A 20,805-nucleotide genomic window follows, 5' to 3' on the forward strand; every position below is an offset into this window, starting at 1 on the left:
AAGGGAAGGGCCCTTCCAGACACGTGTTTGTTCAGCGACGTCAGGACTCCTGACTAGGTTCTAGGGGCACATCGGTATTCTCTTTGAGTCTTGGCATGGCAATTGGGACGCGTCTCCACGTGAGGCGGGAGACCAAGGGTCCCTTTCCAAGTTCCACAGGAGTCCTGGAACTCCTATCCATTTTCATGAGGAGTCAGGCATCGTCTCCTTTGGAAGCATTGATCTCCGCGGACCTCTAGACTTTTCAAAGGATGTGAGGCCTCTGGCCACGATGAGGCGGAGAACGAGGTCTTTCTCTGTAGTCTCCACAGGGGATTCAGACATCCCTTCGTCTTGGGAGATGCAAGACGAGCCTGCATTCAATTCACTGCAGGGATATCCGCCCTTACTTCGAGTCAGAGTATCTCGGTGTCCATTCCACTTGAGGCCACAAACTCAGGGTCCCTCTCCCATACCTGTAGCTGAGAGAAGCCTCGTCTTGAGGTGCTTGTGGAAAGTTGGTATTCCTCTTGAGTCGAAGCCAGGGACTAAGCTCTCATCTCGAGTTGATTTGGGGTCCACTGAGCCCATTCGTGTTGCTCCAGTGACCTCAGGATCCCTCTAGACTTGAGACAGTGATCTTGGGTTTTCTCTGGAGTGCCATCAAGGAAATCAAGGCTCCTTTCACGTTTGATGTGGAACACGGAATTGCTCTGCACGCAGTGCAGGGGATTCAGGCCTCATATCGCGGCGAGGAGGAAGTCTCATGGTTTTTCTCGAGGTGCGGCCGGAACCTGGGGTATGTTCTCGAGTTACGACCGGGAGGGCCCTTCCAGACACGTGTTTGTTCAGCGACGTCAGGACTCCTGCCTAGGTGCGAGGGACACCTCGGGATTCTCCTCGAGTCTTGGCATGGCAATTGGGACGCGTCTCCACATGAGGCGGGAGACCCAGGGTCCCTTTCCACGTGCCACAGGGATCTAGGGACTCCTATCCATTTTCAAGAGGAGTCAGGCATCGTCTCCTTTGGAAGCATTGATATCCGTGGATCTCTCGAGTTTTCAAAGGATGTGAGGCCTCCGGTCGCGATGAGGCGGAGAACTAGGTCTTTCTCTGTGGTCTCCACAGGAAATTCAGACATCCCTTCGTCTTGGGAGATGCAAGACGAGCCTGCATTCAATTCACTGTTGGGATATCCGGCCTTACTTCGAGTCAGATCATCTCAGTGTCCATTCCACTTGAGGCCACAAACTCAGGGTTTCTCTCAGATACCTGTATTGAGAGAAGCCTCCTCTTGAGGTGCTGGTGGAAAGTTGGTATTCCTCTCTAGTTGAAGCAAGGGACTAAGCTCTCATCTCGAGTTGATTTGGGGTCCACGGAGCCCTTTCGTGTTGCTCCAGTGACCTCAGGATCCCTCTAGACTTGAGACAGTCATCTTGGGTTTTCTCTGGAGTGCCATCAAGGTAATCAAGGCTCCGTTCACATTTGATGTGGAACACAGAATTCCTCTGCACGCAGTGTAGGGGAATCGGGCCTCATCTCCAGCGAGGGGGCAGTCTCATGGTTTTTCTCGAGTTGCGGCCGGAACCTGGGGTATATTCTCGAGTTACGACGGGGAGGGCCCTTCCAGACACGTGTTTGTTCAGCGACGTCAGAACCAATGCCTACGTTCGGTGGACACCTCGGTATCTCCCCGAGGCTTGGCATGGCAATGGGGACGCGTCTCCACGTGAGGCGGGAGACCTAGGGTCCCTTTCCACGTGCCACAGGGATCCTGGGACTCCTATCTATTTTCAAGAGGAGTCAGGCATCGTCTCCTTTGGAAGCATTGATCTCCGCGGACCTCTAGAATTTTCAAAGGATGTGAGGCCTTTGGTCGCGATGAGGTGGAGAAATAGTTCTTTCTCTGTGGTCTCCAGAGGGGATTCAGACATCCCTTCATCTTGGGAGATGAAAGACGAGCCTGCTTTCAATTCACTGCAGAGATATCCCGCCTTACTTCGAGTCCGAGCATCCCGGTGTCCATTCCACTTGAGGCCAAAAACTCAGGGTCCCTCTCACATACCTGTAGCTGAGAGAAACCTCCTCTTGAGGTGCTTGTGGAAAGTTGGTATTCCTCTTGAATCGAAGCCAGAGACTAAGCTCTCATCTCGAGTTTACTTGGTTTCCACGGAGCCCTTTCGTGTTGCTCCAGTGACCTCAGGATCCCTCTAGACTTGAGACAGTGATCTTGGGGTTTCTCTGGAGTGCCATCAAGGAAATCAAGGCTCCGTTCACATTTGATGTGGACACGGAATTGCTCTGCACGCAGTGCACGGAATCGGGCCTCATCTCGGGGCGAGGGGGAAGTCTCATGGTTTTTCTCGAGTTGCGGCCGGAATCTGGGGTATATGCTCGAGTTACGACTGGGGTGCCCTTCGAGACACGCCTTTGCTCATCGACGTCAAAGCCCAGGCCTAGGTTCGATGGACAACTCGGTATTCTCCCCGACGCTTGGCATGGCAATTGGGACGCGTCTCCACATGAGGCGGTAGACCCAGTGTCTCTTTCCACGTGCCACAGGATCCTGGAATTCCTATTCATTTTCAAGAGGAGTCAGGCATCGTCTCCTTTGGAAGTATTGATCTCCGCGGACTTCTCGAGTTTTCAAAGGATGTGAGGCCTCCGGTCGCGATGAGGCAGAGAACTAGTTCCTTCTCTGTTGTCTCTACAGGGGATTCAGACATCCCATCGTCTTGGGAGATGCAAGACGAGCCGGCATTCAATTCACTGCAGGGATATCTGGCCTTACTTCGAGTCAGAGCATCTCCGTGTCAATTCCACTTGAGGCCACAAACTCAGGGTCCCTCTCACATACTTGTAGCTGAGAGAAGCCTCCTCTTGAGGTGCTTGTGGAAAGTTGGTATGACCCTTGAGTCGAAGCCAGGGACTAAGCTCTCATCTCGAGTTGATTTAGGGTCCACGGAGCCCTTTCCTGTTGCTCCAGTTACCTCAGGATCCCTCTAGACTTGAGACAGTGATCTTGGGTTTTCTCTGGAGTGCCATCAAGGAAATCAAGGCTCCTTTCACGTTTGATGTGGAACACGGAATTGCTCTGCACGCTGTGCAGGGGAACCGGACCACATCTCGCGGCGAGGGGGATGTCTCATGGTTTTTCTCGAGTTGCGGCCGGAACCTGGTGTACATTCTAAAGTTACTTCGGGGAGGGCCCTTCCAGACACGTGTTTGTTCAGCGAAGTCAGGACTCCTGCCTAGGTGCGAGGGACACCTCGGGATACTCGTCGAGTCTTGGCATGGCAATTGGGACGGGTCTCCACGTGAGGCGGAAGACCCAGTGTCTCTTTCCAAGTGCCAAAGGGATCCTGAGACTCCTATCCATTTTCAAGAAGAGACAGGCATCGTCTCCTTTTGAAGCATTGATCTCCGCGGACCTCTAGAGTTTTCAAAGGATGTGAGGCCTCTGGCCGCGATGAGGCGGAGAACTAGGTCTTTCTCCGTAGTCTCAAAAGGGGATTCAGACATCCCTTCGTCTTGGGAGATGCAAGACGAGCCTGCATTCAATTCACTGCAGGGATATCCGCCCTTACTTCGAGTCAGAGTATCTCGGTGTCCATTCCACTTGAGGCCACAAACTAAGGGTCCCTCTCCCATACTTGTAGCTGAGAGAAGCCTCGTCTTGAGGTGCTTGTGGAAAGTTGGTATTCCTCTTGAGTCGAAGCCAGGGACTAAGCTCTCATCTCGAGTTGATTTGGGGTCCACTGAGCCCATTCGTGTTGCTCCAGTGACCTCAGGATCCCTCTAGACTTGAGACAGTGATCTTGGGTTTTCTCTGGAGTGCCATCAAGGAAATCAAGGCTCCTTTCACGTTTGATGTGGAACACGGAATTGCTCTGCACGCAGTGCAGGGGAATCAGGCCTCATATCGCGGCGAGGAGGAAGTCTCATGGTTTTTCTCGAGGTGCGGACGGAACCTGGGGTATATTCTCGAGTTACGACATGGAGGACCCTTCCAGACACGTGATAGGTGCGAGGGACACCTTCGGATTCTCCTAAAGTCTTGGCATGGCATTTGGGACGCATCTTTCATGAGGCGGGAGACCCAGGTTCCCTTTTCACGTGCCACAGTGATCCTGGGACTCCTATCCATTTTCGAGGGGAGTCAGGCATCGTCTCTTTGGAAGCATTGATCTCCACGGACCTCTCGAGTTTTCAAAGTATGTGAGGCCTCCGGTCTCGATGAGGCGGAGAACTAGGTCTTTCTCTGTGGTCTCCACAAGTGATTCAGACATCCCTTCGTCTTGGGAGATGGAAGACGAGCCTGCATTTAATTCACTGCAGGGATATCTGGCCTTACTTCGAGTCAGAGCATCTCGGTGTCCATTCGAATTGAGGCCACAAACTCAGGGTCCCTCTCACATACCTGTAGCTGAGAGAAGCCTCCTTTTGAGGTGCTTGTGGAAAGTTGGTATTCCACTTGAGTCGAAGCCAGGGACTAAGCTCTTATCTCGAGTATATTTGGGGTCCACGGAGCCCTTTCCTGTTGCTCCAGTGACCTCAGGATGCCTCTAGACTTGAGACAGGGATCTTGGGTTTTCTCTGGAGTGCCATCAAGGAAATCAAGGTTCCTTTCACGTTTGATGTGGAACACGGAATTGCTCTGCATGCAGTGCAGGGGAATCGGGCCTCATTTCGCGCCGAGGGGGACGTCTCATGGTTTTTCTCGATTTGCGGCCGGAACCTGGGGTATATTCTCGAGTTACGACGGGGAGGGCCCTTCCAGACACGTGTTTGTTCAGCGACGTCAGGACTCCTGCCTAGGTGCGAGGGACACCTCGGTATTCTCCTCGAGTCTTGGCATGGCAATTGGGACGCGTCTCCACGTGAGGCGAGAGACCCAGGGTCCCTTTCCACGTGCCACAGGGATCCTGGGACTCCTATCCATTTTCAAGAGGAGTCAGGCATCGTCTCCTTTGGAAGCATTGATCTCCGCAGACCTCTCGAATTTTCAAAGGATGTGAGGCCTCCGGTCCCGATGAGGCGGAGAACTAGGTCTTTCTCTGTGGTCTCCACAGGGGATTCAGACATCCCTTCGTCGTGGGAGATGCAAGACGAGCCTGCATTCAATTCACTGCTGGGATGTCCGGCCTTACTTCGAATCAGTGCATCTCGTTGTTCATTCCACATGAGGCCACAAACTCAGGGTCCCTGTCACATACCTGTGGCTGAGAGAAGACTCCTCTTGAGGTGATTGTGGAAAGTTGGAATTCCTCTTGAGTCGAAGCCAGGGACTAAGCTCTCATCTCGAGTAGATTTGGGGTCCACGGAGCCCTGTCGTGTTGCTCCAGTGACCTCAGGATCCCTCTAGACTTGAGACAGTGATCTTTTGTTTTCTCTGGAGTGCCATCAAGGAAATCAAGGCTCCTTTCACGTTTGATGCGGGATACGGAATTGCTCTGCACGCAGTGCAGGGGAATCGGGCCTCATCTCGCGGCAAGTGGGAAGTCTCATGGTTTTTCTCTAGTGCGGCCGGAACCTGGGGTATATTCTCGAGTTACGACGGGGAGGGCCCTTCCAGACACGTGTTTGTTCAGCGACGTCAGGACTCCTGCCTAGGTGCGAGGGACACCTCGGGATTCTCCTCGAGTCTTGGCATGGCAATTGGGACGTGTCTCCACGTGAGGCGGGAAACCCAGGGTCCCTTTCGACGTGCCACAGGGATCCTGGGACTCCTATCCATTTTCAAGAGGAGTCAGGCATCCTCTCCTTTGGAAGCATTGATCTCCGCGGAACTCTCGAGTTTTCAAAGGATGTGAGGCCTCCTGTCGCAATGAGGCGGAGAACTAGGTCTTTCTCTGTGGTCTCCACAGGGGATTCAGACATCCCTTCGTCTTGGGAGATGCAAGATGAGCCTGCATTCAATTCACTGCAGGGATATCCGGCCTTACTTCGAGTCAGAGCATCTCGGTGTCCATTCCACTTGAGGCCACTAACTCAGGGTCCCGCTCACATACCTGTAGCTGAGAGAAGCCTCCTCTTGAGGTGCTTGTGGAAAGTTGGTATTCCTCTTGAGTCGAAGCCAGGGACTAAGCTCTCATCTCGAGTTTATTTGGTTTCCACGGAGCCCTTTCGTGTTGCTCCAGTGACCTCAGGATCCCTCTAGACTTGAGACAGTGATCTTGTGTTTTCTCTGGAGTGCCATCAAGGAAATCAAGGCTCCTCTCACGTTTGATGTGTAACACGGAATTGCTCTGCACGCCGTGCAGGGGAATCGGGCCTCATCTCGCGAAGAGGGGGAAGTCTCATGGTTTTTCTCGAGTTGCGGCGGGAACCTGGAGTATATTCTCGAGTTACGACATGGAGGACCCTTCCAGACACGTGATAGGTGCGAGGGACACCTTCGGATTCTCCTAAAGTCTTGGCATGGCATTTGGGACGCATCTTTCATGAGGCGGGAGACCCAGGTTCCCTTTTCACGTGCCACAGTGATCCTGGGACTCCTATCCATTTTCGAGGGGAGTCAGGCATCGTCTCTTTGGAAGCATTGATCTCCACGGACCTCTCGAGTTTTCAAAGTATGTGAGGCCTCCGGTCTCGATGAGGCGGAGAACTAGGTCTTTCTCTGTGGTCTCCACAAGTGATTCAGACATCCCTTCGTCTTGGGAGATGGAAGACGAGCCTGCATTTAATTCACTGCAGGGATATCTGGCCTTACTTCGAGTCAGAGCATCTCGGTGTCCATTCGACTTGAGGCCACAAACTCAGGGTCCCTCTCACATACCTGTAGCTGAGAGAAGCCTCCTCTTGAGGTGCTTGTGGAAAGTTGGTATTCCACTTGAGACGAAGCCAGGGACTAAGCTCTTATCTCGAGTATATTTGGGGTCCACGGAGCCCTTTCCTGTTGCTCCAGTGACCTCAGGATGCCTCTAGACTTGAGACAGGGATCTTGGGTTTTCTCTGGAGTGCCATCAAGGAAATCAAGGTTCCTTTCACGTTTGATGTGGAACACGGAATTTCTCTGCATGCAGTGCAGGGGAATCGGGCCTCATTTCGCGCCGAGGGGGACGTCTCATGGTTTTTCTCGAGTTGCGGCCGGAACCTGGGGTATATTCTCGAGTTACGACGGGGAGGGCCCTTCCAGACACGTGTTTGTTCAGCGACGTCAGGACTCCTGCCTAGGTGCGAGGGACACCTCGGTATTCTCCTCGAGTCTTGGCATGGCAATTGGGACGCGTCTCCACGTGAGGCGGGAGACCCAGGGTCCCTTTCCACGTGCCACAGGGATCCTGGGACTCCTATCCATTTGCAAGAGGAGTCAGGCATCGTCTCCTTTGGAAGCATTGATCTCCGCGGACCTCTCGAGTTTTCAAAGGATGTGAGGCCTCCGGTCGCGATGAAGCGGAGGACTAGGTCTTTCTCTGTGGTCTCCACAGGGGATTCAGACATCGCTTCGTATTGGGAGATGCAAGACGAGCCTGCATTCAATTCACTGCAAGGATATCCAGCCTTAGTTCGAGTCAGAGCATCTCGGTGTCCATTCCACTTGAGGCCACACACTCAGGGTCCCTCTCACATACCGGTAGCTGAGAGAAGCCTCCTCTTGAGGTGCTTGTGGAAAGTTGGTATTCCTCTTGAGTCGAAGCCAGGGACTAAGCTCTCATCTCGAGTTGATTTGGGGTCCACATAGCCCTTTCGTGTTGCTCCAGTGACCTCAGGATCCCTCTAGACTTGAGACAGTGATCTTGGGTTTTCTCTGGAGTGCCATCAAGGAAATCAAGGCTCCTTTCACGTTTGATGTGGAACACGGAATTGCTCTGCACGCAGTGCAGGGGAATCGGGCCTCATCTCGCGGCAAGTGGGAAGTCTCATGGTTTTTCTCTAGTGCGGCCGGAACCTGGGGTATATTCTCGAGTTACGACGGGGAGGGCCCTTCCAGACACGTGTTTGTTCAGCGACGTCAGGACTCCTGCCTAGGTGCGAGGGACACCTCGGGATTCTCCTCGAGTCTTGGCATGGCAATTGGGACGTGTCTCCACGTGAGGCGGGAAACCCAGGGTCCCTTTCGACGTGCCACAGGGATCCTGGGACTCCTATCCATTTTCAAGAGGAGTCAGGCATCCTCTCCTTTGGAAGCATTGATCTCCGCGGAACTCTCGAGTTTTCAAAGGATGTGAGGCCTCCTGTCGCAATGAGGCGGAGAACTAGGTCTTTCTCTGTGGTCTCCACAGGGGATTCAGACATCCCTTCGCCTTGGGAGATGCAAGATGAGCCTGCATTCAATTCACTGCAGGGATATCCGGCCTTACTTCGAGTCAGAGCATCTCGGTGTCCATTCCACTTGAGGCCACTAACTCAGGGTCCCGCTCACATACCTGTAGCTGAGAGAAGCCTCCTCTTGAGGTGCTTGTGGAAAGTTGGTATTCCTCTTGAGTCGAAGCCAGGGACTAAGCTCTCATCTCGAGTTTATTTGGTTTCCACGGAGCCCTTTCGTGTTGCTCCAGTGACCTCAGGATCCCTCTAGACTTGAGACAGTGATCTTGTGTTTTCTCTGGAGTGCCATCAAGGAAATCAAGGCTCCTCTCACGTTTGATGTGTAACACGGAATTGCTCTGCACGCCGTGCAGGGGAATCGGGCCTCATCTCGCGAAGAGGGGGAAGTCTCATGGTTTTTCTCGAGTTGCGGCGGGAACCTGGAGTATATTCTCGAGTTACGACATGGAGGACCCTTCCAGACACGTGATAGGTGCGAGGGACACCTTCGGATTCTCCTAAAGTCTTGGCATGGCATTTGGGACGCATCTTTCATGAGGCGGGAGACCCAGGTTCCCTTTTCACGTGCCACAGTGATCCTGGGACTCCTATCCATTTTCGAGGGGAGTCAGGCATCGTCTCTTTGGAAGCATTGATCTCCACGGACCTCTCGAGTTTTCAAAGTATGTGAGGCCTCCGGTCTCGATGAGGCGGAGAACTAGGTCTTTCTCTGTGGTCTCCACAATGGATTCAGACATCCCTTCGTCTTGGGAGATCCAAGACGAGCCTGCATTCAATTCACTGTTGGGATATCCGGCCTTACTTTGAGTCAGAGCATGTCAGTGTCCATTCCACTTGAGGCCACAAATTCAGGGTCCCTCTCAGATACCTGTAGCTGAGAGAAACCTCCTCTTGAGGGGCTTGTGGAAAGTTGGTATTCCTCTTTAGTCGAAGCCAGGGACTAAGCTCTCATCTCGAGTTAATTTGTGGTCCACGGAGCCCTTTCTTGTTGCTACAGTGACCTCAGTATCCCTCTAGACTTGAGACAGTGATCTTGGGTTTTGTCTGGAGTGCCATCAAGGAAATAAAGGCTCCTTTCACGTTTGATGTGGAACACGGAATTGCTCTGCACGCAGTGCAGGGGAATCGGGCCTCATGTTGCGCCGAGGGGGAAGTCTCATGATTTTTCTCTAGTTGCGGCCGGAACCTGGGGTATATTCTCGAATTACGACGGGGAGGGCCCTTCCAGACACGTGTTTGTTCAGCGACGTCATGACTCCTGCCTAGGGGCGAGGGACACCTCGGGATTCTCCTCGAGTCTTGGCATGGCAATTGGGACGCATCTCCACGTGAGGCGGGAGACCCAGCGTCCCTTTCCACGTGCCACAGGGATCCTGGGACTCCTATGCATTTTCAAGAGGAGACAGGCATCGTCTCCTTTCGAAGCATTGATCTCCGCAGTCCTCTCGAGTTTTCAAAGGATGTGAGGCCTCCGGTCACGATGAGGCGGAGAACTAGGTCTTTCTCTGTGGTCTCCACAGGGGATTCAGACATCCCTTCGTCTTGGGAGATGCAAGACGAGCCTGCATTCAATTCACTGCAGGGATATCCGGCCTTACTTCGAGTCAGAGCATCTCGGTGTCCATTCCACTTGAGGCCACAAACTCAGGGTCCCTCTCACATACCTGTAGCTGAGAGAAGCCTCCTCTTGAGGTGCTTGTGGAAAGTTGGTATTCCTCTTGAGTCGAAGCCAGGGACTAAGCTCTCATCTCGAGGTGATTTGGGGTCCACGGAGCCCTTTCGTGTTGCTCCAGTGACCTCAGGATCCCCCTAGACTTGAGACAGTGATCTTGGGGTTTCTCTGGAGTGCCATCAAGGAAATCAAGGCTCCTTTCACGTTTGATGTGGAACACGGAATTGCTCTGCACGCAGTGCAGGGGAATCGGGCCTCATCTCGCGGCGAGGGGGAAGTCTCATGGTTTTTCTCGAGTTGCGGCCGGAACCTGGGGTATATTCTCGAGTTACGACGGGGAGGGCAATTCCAGATATTTATTTGTTCAGCAACATCAGGACTCCTGCCTAGATGCGAGGGACACCTCGGGATTCTCCTCGAGTCTTGGCATGGCAATTGGGACGCGTCTCCACGTGAGGCGGGAGACTCAGGGTCCCTTTCCACGTGCCACAGGGATCCTGGACTCCTGTCCATTTTCAAGAGGAGTCAGTCATCGTCTCCTTTGGAAGCATTGATCTCCGCGGACCTCTCGAGTTTTCAAAGGATGTGAGGCCTCCGGTCGCGATGAGGCGGAGAACTAGGTCTTTCTCTGTGGTCTCCACAGGGGATGCAGACATACCTTCGACCTGGGAGATGCAAGACGAGCCTGCATTCAATTCACTGCAGGGATATTCGGCCTTACTTCGAGTCAGAGCATCTCGGTGTCCATTCCACTTGAGGCCACAAACTCAGGGTCCCTCTCACATACCTGTAGCTGAGAGAAGCCTCCTCTTGAGGTGCTTGTGGAAAGTTGGTATTCCTCTTGAGTCGAAGCCAAGAACTAAGCTCTCATCTCCAGTGGATTTGGGGTCCACGGAGCCCTTTCGTGTTGCTCCAGTGACCTCAGGATCCCTCTAGACTTCAGACAGGGATCTTGGGTTTTCTCTGGAGGGTCATCAAGGAAATCAAGGCTCCTTTCACGTTTGATGTGGAACACGGAATTGCTCTGCAAGCAGTGCAGTGGAATCGGGCCTCATCTCGTGGCGAGGGGGAAGTCTCATGGTTTTTCTCGAGTTGCGGCCGGAACCTGGGATATATTCTCGAGTTACGACGGGTAGGGCCCTTCCAGACACGTGTTTGTTCAGCGACGTCAGGACTCCTGCCTAGGTGCGAGGGACACCTCGGGATTCTCCTCGAGTCTTGGCATGGCAATTGGGACGCGTCTCCACGTGAGGCGGAAGACCCAGTGTCCCTTTCCACGTGCCAAAGGGATCCTGGGACTCCTATGCATTTGCAAGAGGAGTCAGGCATCGTCTCCTTTGGAAGCATTGATCTCCGAGGACCTCTCGAGTTTTCAAAGGATGTGAGGCCTCCGGTCGCGTTGAGGGGGAGGACTAGGTCTTTCTCTATGGTCACCACAGGGGATTCAGACATCCCTTCGTCTTGGGAGATGGAAGACAAGCCTGCATTCAATTCACTGCAGGGATATCCGGCCTTACTTCAAGTCAAAGTATCTCGGGGTGCATTCCACTTGAGGCGACAAACTCAGGGTCCCTCTCACATACCTGTATGTGAGAGAAGCCTCCTCTTGAGGTGCTTGTGAAAAGTTGGTATTCCTCTTGAGTCGAAGCCAGGTACTAAGCTCTCATCTCGAGTTGATTTGGGTTCCACGGAGCCCTTTCGTGTTGCTCCAGTGACCTCATGATCCCTCTAGACTTGAGACAGTGATCTTGGGTTTTCTCTGGAGTGCCATCAATGAAATCAAGGCTCCGTTCACATTTGATGTGGAACACGGAATTCCTCTGCACGCAGTGTAGGGGAATCGGGCCTCATCTCGCAGCGAGGGGGCAGTCTCATGGTTTTTCTCGAGTTGCGGCCGGAACCTGGGGTATATTCTCGAGTTACGACGGGGAGGGCCCTTCCAGACACGTGTTTGTTCAGCGACGTCAGGACTCCTGCCTAGGTGCGAGGGACACCTCGGGATTCTCTTCGAGTTTGGCCTGGCAATTAGGACGCGTCGCCACGTGAGGCGGGAGACCCAGGGTCCCTTTCCAAGTTCCACTGGGATCCTGGAACTCCTATCCATTTTCAAGAGGAGTCAGGCATCGTCTCCTTTGGAAGCATTGATCTCCGCGGACCTTTCGAATTTTCAAAGGATGTGAAGTCTCCGGCCGCGATGAGGTGAAGAACTAGGTCTTTCTCTGTGGTCTCCACAGGTGATTCAGACATCCCTTCGTCTTCGGAGATGCAAGACGAGCCTGCATTCAATTCACTGCAGGGATATCCGGCCTTACTTCGAGTCAGAGCATCTCGGTGTCCATTCCACTTGAGGCCACAAACTCAGGGTCCCTCTCACATACCTGTAGCTGAGAGAAGCCTCCTCTTGAGGTGCTTGTGGAAATTGGTATTCCTCTTGAGTCGAAGCCAGGGACTAAGCTCTCATCTCGAGTCGATTTGGGCTCCACGGAGCCTTTTCGTGTTGATACAGTGACCTCAGGATCCCTCTAGACTTGAGACAGTGATCTTGGGTTTTCTCTGGAGTGCCATCAAGGAAATCAAGGCTCCTTTCACGTTTGATGTGGAACACGGAATTGCTCTGCACGCAGTGCAGGGGAATCGGGCCTCATCTCACGGCGAGGGGGAAGTCTCATGGTTTTTCTCGAGTTGTGGCCGGAACCTGGGGTATATTCTCGAGTTAGGACGGGGGTTTCCCTTCCAGACACGTGTTTGTTCAGCGACGTCAGACCCATGCCTAGGTTCGATGGACACCTCGGTATTCTCCCCGCGGCTTGGCATGGCAATTGGGACGCGTCTCCAGGTGAGGCGGGAGACCCAATGTCCCTTTCCACGTGCCACAGGGTCCTGGGAATCCTATCCATTTTCAAGAGGAGTCAGGCATCGTTTCCTTTGGAAGCATTGATCTCCTCGGACCTTTCGACTTTTCAAAGGATGTGAGGCCTCCAGTTGCGATGTGGTGAGAACTAGGTCTTTCTCTGTTGTCTCCACAGTTGATTCAGACATCCTTTCGTCTTGGGAGATGCAAGACAAGCCTGCATCCAATTCACTGCAGGGATATCTGTCCTTACTTCGAGTCAGAGCATCTCGGTGTCCATTCCACTTGAGGCCAGAAACACATGGTGCCTCTCACATACCTGTAGCCTAGAGAAGCCTCCTCTTGACGTGCTTGTTGAAAGTTGGTATTCCCCTTGAGTTGAAGCCAGGGACTAAGCTCTCATCTCGAGTTGATTTGGGGTCCACGGAGCCCTTTCGTGTTGCTCCATTGACCTCAGGATCCCTCTATACTTGAGACAGTGACCTTGGGTTTTCTCTGGAGTGCCATCAAGGAAATCAAGGCTCCTTTCACGTTTGATGTGGAACACGGAATTGCTCTGCACGCAGTGCAGGGGAATCGGGCCTCATGTTGTGGCGAGGGGAAGTCTCATGGTTTTTCTCGAGATGCGGCCGGACCCTGCGGTATATTCTCGAGTTACGATGGCGAGGGCCCTTCCAGACACGTGTTTGTTCAGCGATGTCAGGACTCATGCCTAGGTGCAAGGGACACCTCGGGATTCTCCTCGAGTCTTGGCATGGCAATTGGGACGCGTCTCCACGTGAGGCGGGAGACCCAGGGTCCCTTTCCACGTGCCACAGGGATCCTGGGACTCCTATCCATTTTCAAGAGGAGTCAGGCATCGTCTCCTTTGGAAGCATTGATCTCCCCGGACCTCTAGAGTTTTCAAAGGATGTGAGGCCTCCGCTCGCGATGATGCGGAGAACTAGGTCTTTCTCTGTGGTCTCCACAGGGGATTCAGACATCCCTTCGTCTTGGGAGATGCAAGACAAGCCTGCATTCAATTCACTGCAGGGATATCCGGCCTTACTTCGAGTCAGAGAATCTATGTGTCCATTCCACTTGAGGCCACAAAATCAGGGTCCCTCTCACATACCTGTAGCTGAGAGAAGCCTCCTCTTGAGGTGCTTGTGGAAAGTTGGTATTCCTCTTGAGTCCAAGCCAGGGACTAAGCTCTCATCTCGATTTGATTTGGGGTCCATGGAGCCCTTTCATGTTGCTCCAGTTACCTCAGAATCCCTCAAGACTTGAGACAGTGATCTTGGGTTTTCTCTGGAGTGCCATCAAGGAAATCAAGGCTCCGTTTACATTTGATGTGGAACACGGAATTGCTCTGCACGCAGTGCACGGAATCGGGCCTCATCTCGGGGCGAGGGGGAAGTCTCATGGTTTTACTCGAGTTGCCGCCGGACCCTGGGGTATATTGTCGAGTTACGACGGGGAGGGCCCTTCCAGACACGTGTTTGTTCAGCAACGTCAGGACTCCTGCCTAGGTGCGAGGGACACCTCGGAATTTTCCTCGAGTCTTGGCATGGCAATTGGGACGCGACTCCACGTGAGGCGGGAGACCCAGGGTCCCTTTCCACGTGCCACAGGGATCCTGTGACTACTATCCATTTTCAAGAGGAGTCAGGCATCGTCTCCTTTGGAAGCATTGATCTCCGCGGACCTCTAGAATTTTCAAAGTATGTGAGGCCTCCGGTTGCGAAGAGGCGAAGAAGTAGTTCTTTCTCTGTGGTCTCCACAGGGGATTCAGACATCCCTTCGTCTTGGGAGATGCAAGACGAGCCTGCATTCAATTCACTGCAGGGATATCCGGCCTTACTTCGAGTCAGAGCCTCTCGGTGTCCATTCCACTGGAGGCCACAAACTCAGGGTCCCTCTCACATACCTGTAGCTGAGAGAAGCCTCCTCTTGAGGTGCTTTTGGAAAGTTGGTATTCCTCTTGAGTCGAAGCCAGGGACTGAGCTTTCATCTCGAGTTGATTTGGGTTCCACGGAGCCCTTTCGTGTTGCTACAGTGACCTCAGGATCCCTCTAGACTTGAGACAGTGATCTTGGGTTTTCTCTGGAGTGCCATCAAGGAAATCAAGGCTCCTTTCATGTTTGATGTGGAACACGGAATTGCTCTGCACACAGTGCAGGGGAATCGGGCCTCATCTCGCGGCGAGGGGGAAGTCTCATGGTTTTTCTCGAGTTGCGGCTGGAACCTGGGGTATATTCTCGAGTTACGACGGGGAGGGCCCTTCCAGACACGTGTTTGTTCAGCGACGTCAGAACTCCTGCCTAGGTGCGAGGGACACCTCGGGATTCTCCTCGAGTCTTGGCATGGCAATTGGGACGCGGCTCCACGTGAGGCAGGAGACCCAGGATCCCTTTCCACGTGCCACAGGGATCCTGGGACTCCTATCCATTTTCAAGAGGAGTCAGGCATCGTCTCCTTTGGAAGCATTGATCTCCGCGGACCTCTCGAGTTTTCAAAGGATGTGAGTATTCCGGTCGCAATGTGGCGAGAACTAGGTCTTTCTCTGTGGTCTCCACAGGGGATTCAGACATCCCTTCGTCTTCGGAGATGCAAGTCGAGCCTGCATTCAATTCACTGCAGGGATATCCGGCCTTACTTCGAGTCAGAGCATCTCGGTGTCCATTCCACTTGAGGCCACAAACTCAGGGTCCCTCTCACATACCTGTAGCTGAGAGAAGCCTCCTCTTGAGGTGCTTGTGTTAAGTTGGTATTCCTCTTGAGTCGAATCCATGGACTAAGGTCTCATCTCGAGGTGATTTGGGGTCCAAGGAGCCCTTTCGAGTTGCTACAGTGACCTCAGGATCCCTCTAGACTTGAGACAGTGATCTTGGGTTTTCTCTGGAGTGCCATCAAGGAAATCAAGGATCCTTTCACGTTTGATGTGGAACACGGAATTGTTCCGCACGCAGTGCAGGGGAATTGGGCCTCATCTCGCGGCGCGGGGGAAGTCTCATGGTTTTTCTCGAGTTGCAGCCAGAACCTGGGGTATATTCTCGAGTTACAACGGGGAGGGCACTTCCAGACACGTGTTTGTTCAGCGAAGTCAGGACTCCTGCCTAGGTGCGAGCGACACCTCGGTATTCTCCTCGAATCTTGGCATGGCAATTGGGAAGCGTCTCCACGTGAGGCGGGAGACCCAGGGTCCCTTTCCACGTGCCACAGGGATCCTGGGACTCCTATCCATTTTCAAGAGGAGTCAGGCATTGTCTCCTTTGGAAGCATTGATCTCCGCGGACCTCTCGAATTTTCAAAGGATGTGAGGCCTCCGGTCGCGAAGAGGCGGAAAACTAGTTCTTTCCCTGTGGTCTCCAGAAGGGATTCAGAGATCCCTATCGTCTTGGGAGATGAAAGGCAAGCCTGCTTTCAATTCACTGCAGGGATATGCGGCCTTACTTCGAGTCAGAGCATCTCGGTGTCCATTCCACTTGAGGCCACAAACTCCGGGTCCCTCTCACATACCTGTAGCTGAGAGAAGCCTCCTCTTGAGGTGCTTGTGGAAAGTTGGTATTCCTCTTGAGTCGAAGCCAGGGACTAAGCTCTCATCTCGAGTTGATTTGGGCTCCACGGAGCCCTTTCGTGTTGATACAGTGACTTCAGGATCCCTCTAGACTTGAGACAGTGATCTTGAGTTTTCTCTGGAGTGCCATCAAGGAAATCAAGGCTCCTTTCACGTTTGATGTGGAACACGGAATTGCTCTGCACGCAGTGCAGGGGAATCGGGCCTCATCTCACGGCGAGGGGGAAGTCTCATGGTTTTTCTCGAGTTGTGGCCGGAACCTGGGGTATATTCTCGAGTTAGGACGGGGGTTTCCCTTCCAGACACGTGTTTGTTCAGCGACGTCAGACCCATGCCTAGGTTCGATGGACACCTCGGTATTCTCCCCGCGGCTTGGCATGGAAATTGGGACGCGTCTCCACGTGAGGCGGGAGACCCAGTGTCCCTTTCCACGTGCCACAGGGTCCTGGGAATCCTATCCATTTTCAAGAGGAGTCAGGCATCGTTTCCTTTGGAAGCATTGATCTCCGCGGACCTCTCGAGTTTTCAAAGGATGTGAGGCCTCCGGTCGCGATGAGGCGGAGAACTAGGTCTTTCTCTGTGGTCTCCACAGGGGATTCAGTCTCGGTGTCCAGTCCACTTGAGGCCACAACCTCAGGGTCCCTCTCACATACCTGTAGCTGAGAGAAGCCTCCTCTTGAGGGACTTGTGGAAAGTTCGTATTCCTCTTGAGTCGAAGCCAGGGACTAAGCTCTCATCTCGAGTTGATTTGGGGTCCATGGAGCCCTTTCGTGTTACTCCAGTGACCTCAGGATCCCTCTAGACTTGAGACAGTGATCTTGGGTTTTCTCTGGAGTGCCATCAAGGAAATCAAGGCTCCTTTCATGTTTGATGTGGAACACGGAATTGCTCTGCACGCAGTGCAGGGGAATCGGGCCTCATCTCGCGGCGAAGGGGAAGTCTCATGGTTTTCCTTGAGTTGCGGCCGGAACCTGGGGTATATTATCGAGTTACGACGGGGAGGGCCCTTCCAGACACGTGTTTGTTCAGCGACGTCAGAACTCCTGCCTAGGTGGGAGGGACACCTCGGGATTCTCCTCGAGACTTGGCATGGCAATTGGGACGCGACTACACGTGAGGCGGGAGACCCAGTGTCCCTTTCCACGTGCCACACGGATCCTCGGACTCCTATCCATTTTCAAGAGGAGTCAGGCATCGTCTCCTTTGGAAGCATTGATATCCGCAGACCTCTCGAGTTTTCAAAGGATGTGAGGCCTCCGGTCGCGTTGAGGCGGAGGACTAGGTCTTTCGCTGTCCTCTCCACAGGGGATTCAGATATCCCTTCGTCTTGGGAGATGCAAGACGAGCCTGCATTCAATTCACTGCAGGGATATCCGGCCTTACTTCGAGTCAGAGCATCTCGGTGTCCATTCCACTTGAGGCCAGAAACTCAGTTTCCCTCTCACATACCTGTAGCTGAGAGAAGCCTCCTCTTGAGGTGCTTGTGGAAAGTTGGTATTCCTCTTGAGTCGAAGCCAGGGACTAAGCTCTCATGTCGAGTTGATTTGGGGTCCACAGAGCCCTTTCGTGTTGCTCCAGTGACCTCAGGATCCTCTAGACTTGAAACAGTGATCTTGGGTTTTCTCTGGAGTGCCATCAAGGAAATCAAGGCTCCTTTCACGTTTGATGTGGAACACGAAATTGCTCTGCACGCAGTGCAGGGGAATCGGGCCTCATGTCGTGGCGAGGGGGAAGTCTCATGGTTTTTCTCGAGATGCGGTCGGAACCTGGGGTATATTCTCGAGTTACGACAGGGAGGGCCCTTCCAGACATGTGTTTGTTCAGCGACGTCAGGACTCCTGCCTAGGTGCGAGGGACACCTCGGGATTCTCCTTGAGTCTTGGCATGGCAATTGGGAGGCGTCTCCACGTGAGGCGGGAGACCCAGGGTCCCTTTCCACCTGCCACAGGGATCCTGGGACACCTATCCATTTTCAAGAGGAGTCAGGCATCGTCTCCTTTGGAAGCATTGATCTCCGCGGACCTCTCCAATTTTCAAAGGATGTGAGGCCTCCGGACGCCATGAGGCTGAGAACTAGGTCTTTCTCTGTGCTCTCCACAGGGGATTCAGACATCCCTTCGTCTTGGGAGATGCAAGACGAGCCTGCATTCAATTCACTTCAGGGATATCCGGCCTTACTTCGAGTCAGAGCATCTCGGTGTCGATTCCACTTGAGGCCACAACCTCAGGGTCCCTCTCACATACCTGTAGCTGAGAGAAGCCTCCTCTTGAGGGGCTTGTGGAAAGTTCGTATTCCTCTTGAGTCGAAGCCAGGGACTAAGCTCTCATCTCGAGTTGATTTGGGGTCCACGGAGCCCTTTCTTGTTGCTCCAGTGACCTCAGGATCCCTCTAGACTTGAGACAGTGATCTTGGGTTTTCTCTGGAGTGCCATCAAGGAAATCAAGGCTCCTTTCACGTTTGATGTGGAACACGGAATTGCTCTGCAGGCAGTGCAGGGGAATCGGGCCTCATCTCGCGGGGAAGGAGAAGTCTCATGGTTTTCCTCGAGTTGCGGCCGGAACCTGGGGTATATTATCGAGTTACAACGGGGAGGGCCCTTCCAGACACGTGTTTGTTCAGCGACGTCAGGACTCCTGCCTAGGTGGGAGGACACCTCGGGATTCTCCTCGAGTCTTGGCATGGCAATGGGGACGCGTCTCCACATGAGCCGGGAGACCCAGTGTCCCTTTCCACGTGCCACACGGATCCTGGGACTCCTGTCCATTTTCAAGAGGAGTCAGGCATCGTCTCCTTTGCAAGCATTGATCTCCGTGGAACTCTAGAATTTTCAAAGTATGTGAGGCCTCCGGTTGCGCTGAGGTGGAGAACTAGTTCTTTCTCTGTGGTCTCCACAGGGGATTCAGACACCCCTTCGTCTTGGGAGATGCAAGACGAGCCTGCTTTCCATTCACTGCAGGGATATCCGGGGTTAATTCGAGTCAGAGCATCTCGGTGTCCATTCCACTTGAGGCCACAAACTCAGGGTCCCTCTCACATACCTGTAGCTGAGAGAAGCCTCCTCTTGAGGTGCCTGTGGAAAGTTGGTATTCCTCTTGAGTCAAAGCCAGGGACTAAGCTCTCATCTCGAGTTGATTTGGGGTCCACGGAGCCCTTTCGTGTTGCTCCAGTGACCTCAGGATCCCTCTAGACTTGAGACAGTGATCTTGGGTTTTCTCTGGAGTGCCATCAAGGAAATCAAGGCTCCTTTCACGTTTGATGTGGAACACGGAATTGCTCTGCACCCAGTGCAGGGGAATCGGGTCTCATCTCGCAGCGAGGGGGAAGTCTCATGGTTTATCTCGAGTTGCGGCCGGAACCTGGGATATATTCTCGAGTTACGATGGGGAGGGCCCTTCCAGACACGTGTTTGTTCAGGGACGTCAGGACCCCTGCCTAGGTGCGAGGGACACCTCGGGATTCTCCTGGAGTCTTTGCATTGCAATTGGAACGCGTCTCCACGTGAGGCGGGAGACCCAGGGTCCCTTCGACGTGCCACAGATATCCTGGGACTCCTATCCATTTTCAAGAGGAGTCAGGCATCATCTCCTTCGGAAGTATTGATCTCAGCGGACCTCTCGAGTTTTCAAAGGATATGAGGCCTCCGGTCGCGAGGTGGCGGAGGACTAGGTCTTTTTCTGTGGTCTCCACAGGGGATTCAGGCAACCCTTCGTCTTGGGAGATGCAAGACGAGCCTGAATTCAATTCACTGCAGAGATATCCGGCCTTACCTCGAGTCAGAGCATCTCGGTGTCCATTCCACTTGAGGCCACAAACTCAGGGTCCCTCTCACATACCTGTAGCTGAGAGAAGCCTCCTCTTGAGGTACTTGTGGAAAGTTGGCATTCCTCTTGAGTCGAAGCCAGGGACTAAGCTCTCATCTCGAGTTGATTTGGGGTCCACAGAGCCCTTTCGTGTTGCTCCAGTGACCTCAGGATCCCTCTAGACTTGAGACAGTGATCTTGGGTTTTCTCTGGAGTGCCATCAAGGAAATCAAGGCTCCTTTCACGTTTGATGTGGAACACGGAATTGCTCTGCACGCAGTGCAGGGGAATCGGGCCTCATGTCACGGCGAGGGGGAAGTCTCATGGTTTTTCTCGAGTTGCGGCTGGAACCTGGAGTATATTCTCGAGTTACGACCCGGAGGGCCCTTCCAGACACGTGTTTGTTCAGCGATGTCAGGACTCCTGCCTAGGAGCGAGGGACACCTTGGGATTCTCCTCGAGTCTTGGCATGGCAATTGGGAGGCGTCTCCACGTGAGGCGGGAGACCCAGGGTCCCTTTCCACGTGCCACAGGGACCCTGGACTCCGATCCATTTTCAAGAGGAGTCAGGCATCGTCTCCTTTGGAAGCATTGATCTCCGCGGACCTCTCGAGTTTTCAAAGGATGTGAGGCCTCAACTCGCGATGAGGCGGAGAATTAGGTCTTTCTCTGTGG

This window comes from Dama dama, chromosome 17 (genome assembly GCF_033118175.1).
Source record: "Dama dama isolate Ldn47 chromosome 17, ASM3311817v1, whole genome shotgun sequence".
Classification (NCBI taxonomy): Eukaryota; Metazoa; Chordata; class Mammalia; order Artiodactyla; family Cervidae; genus Dama; species Dama dama.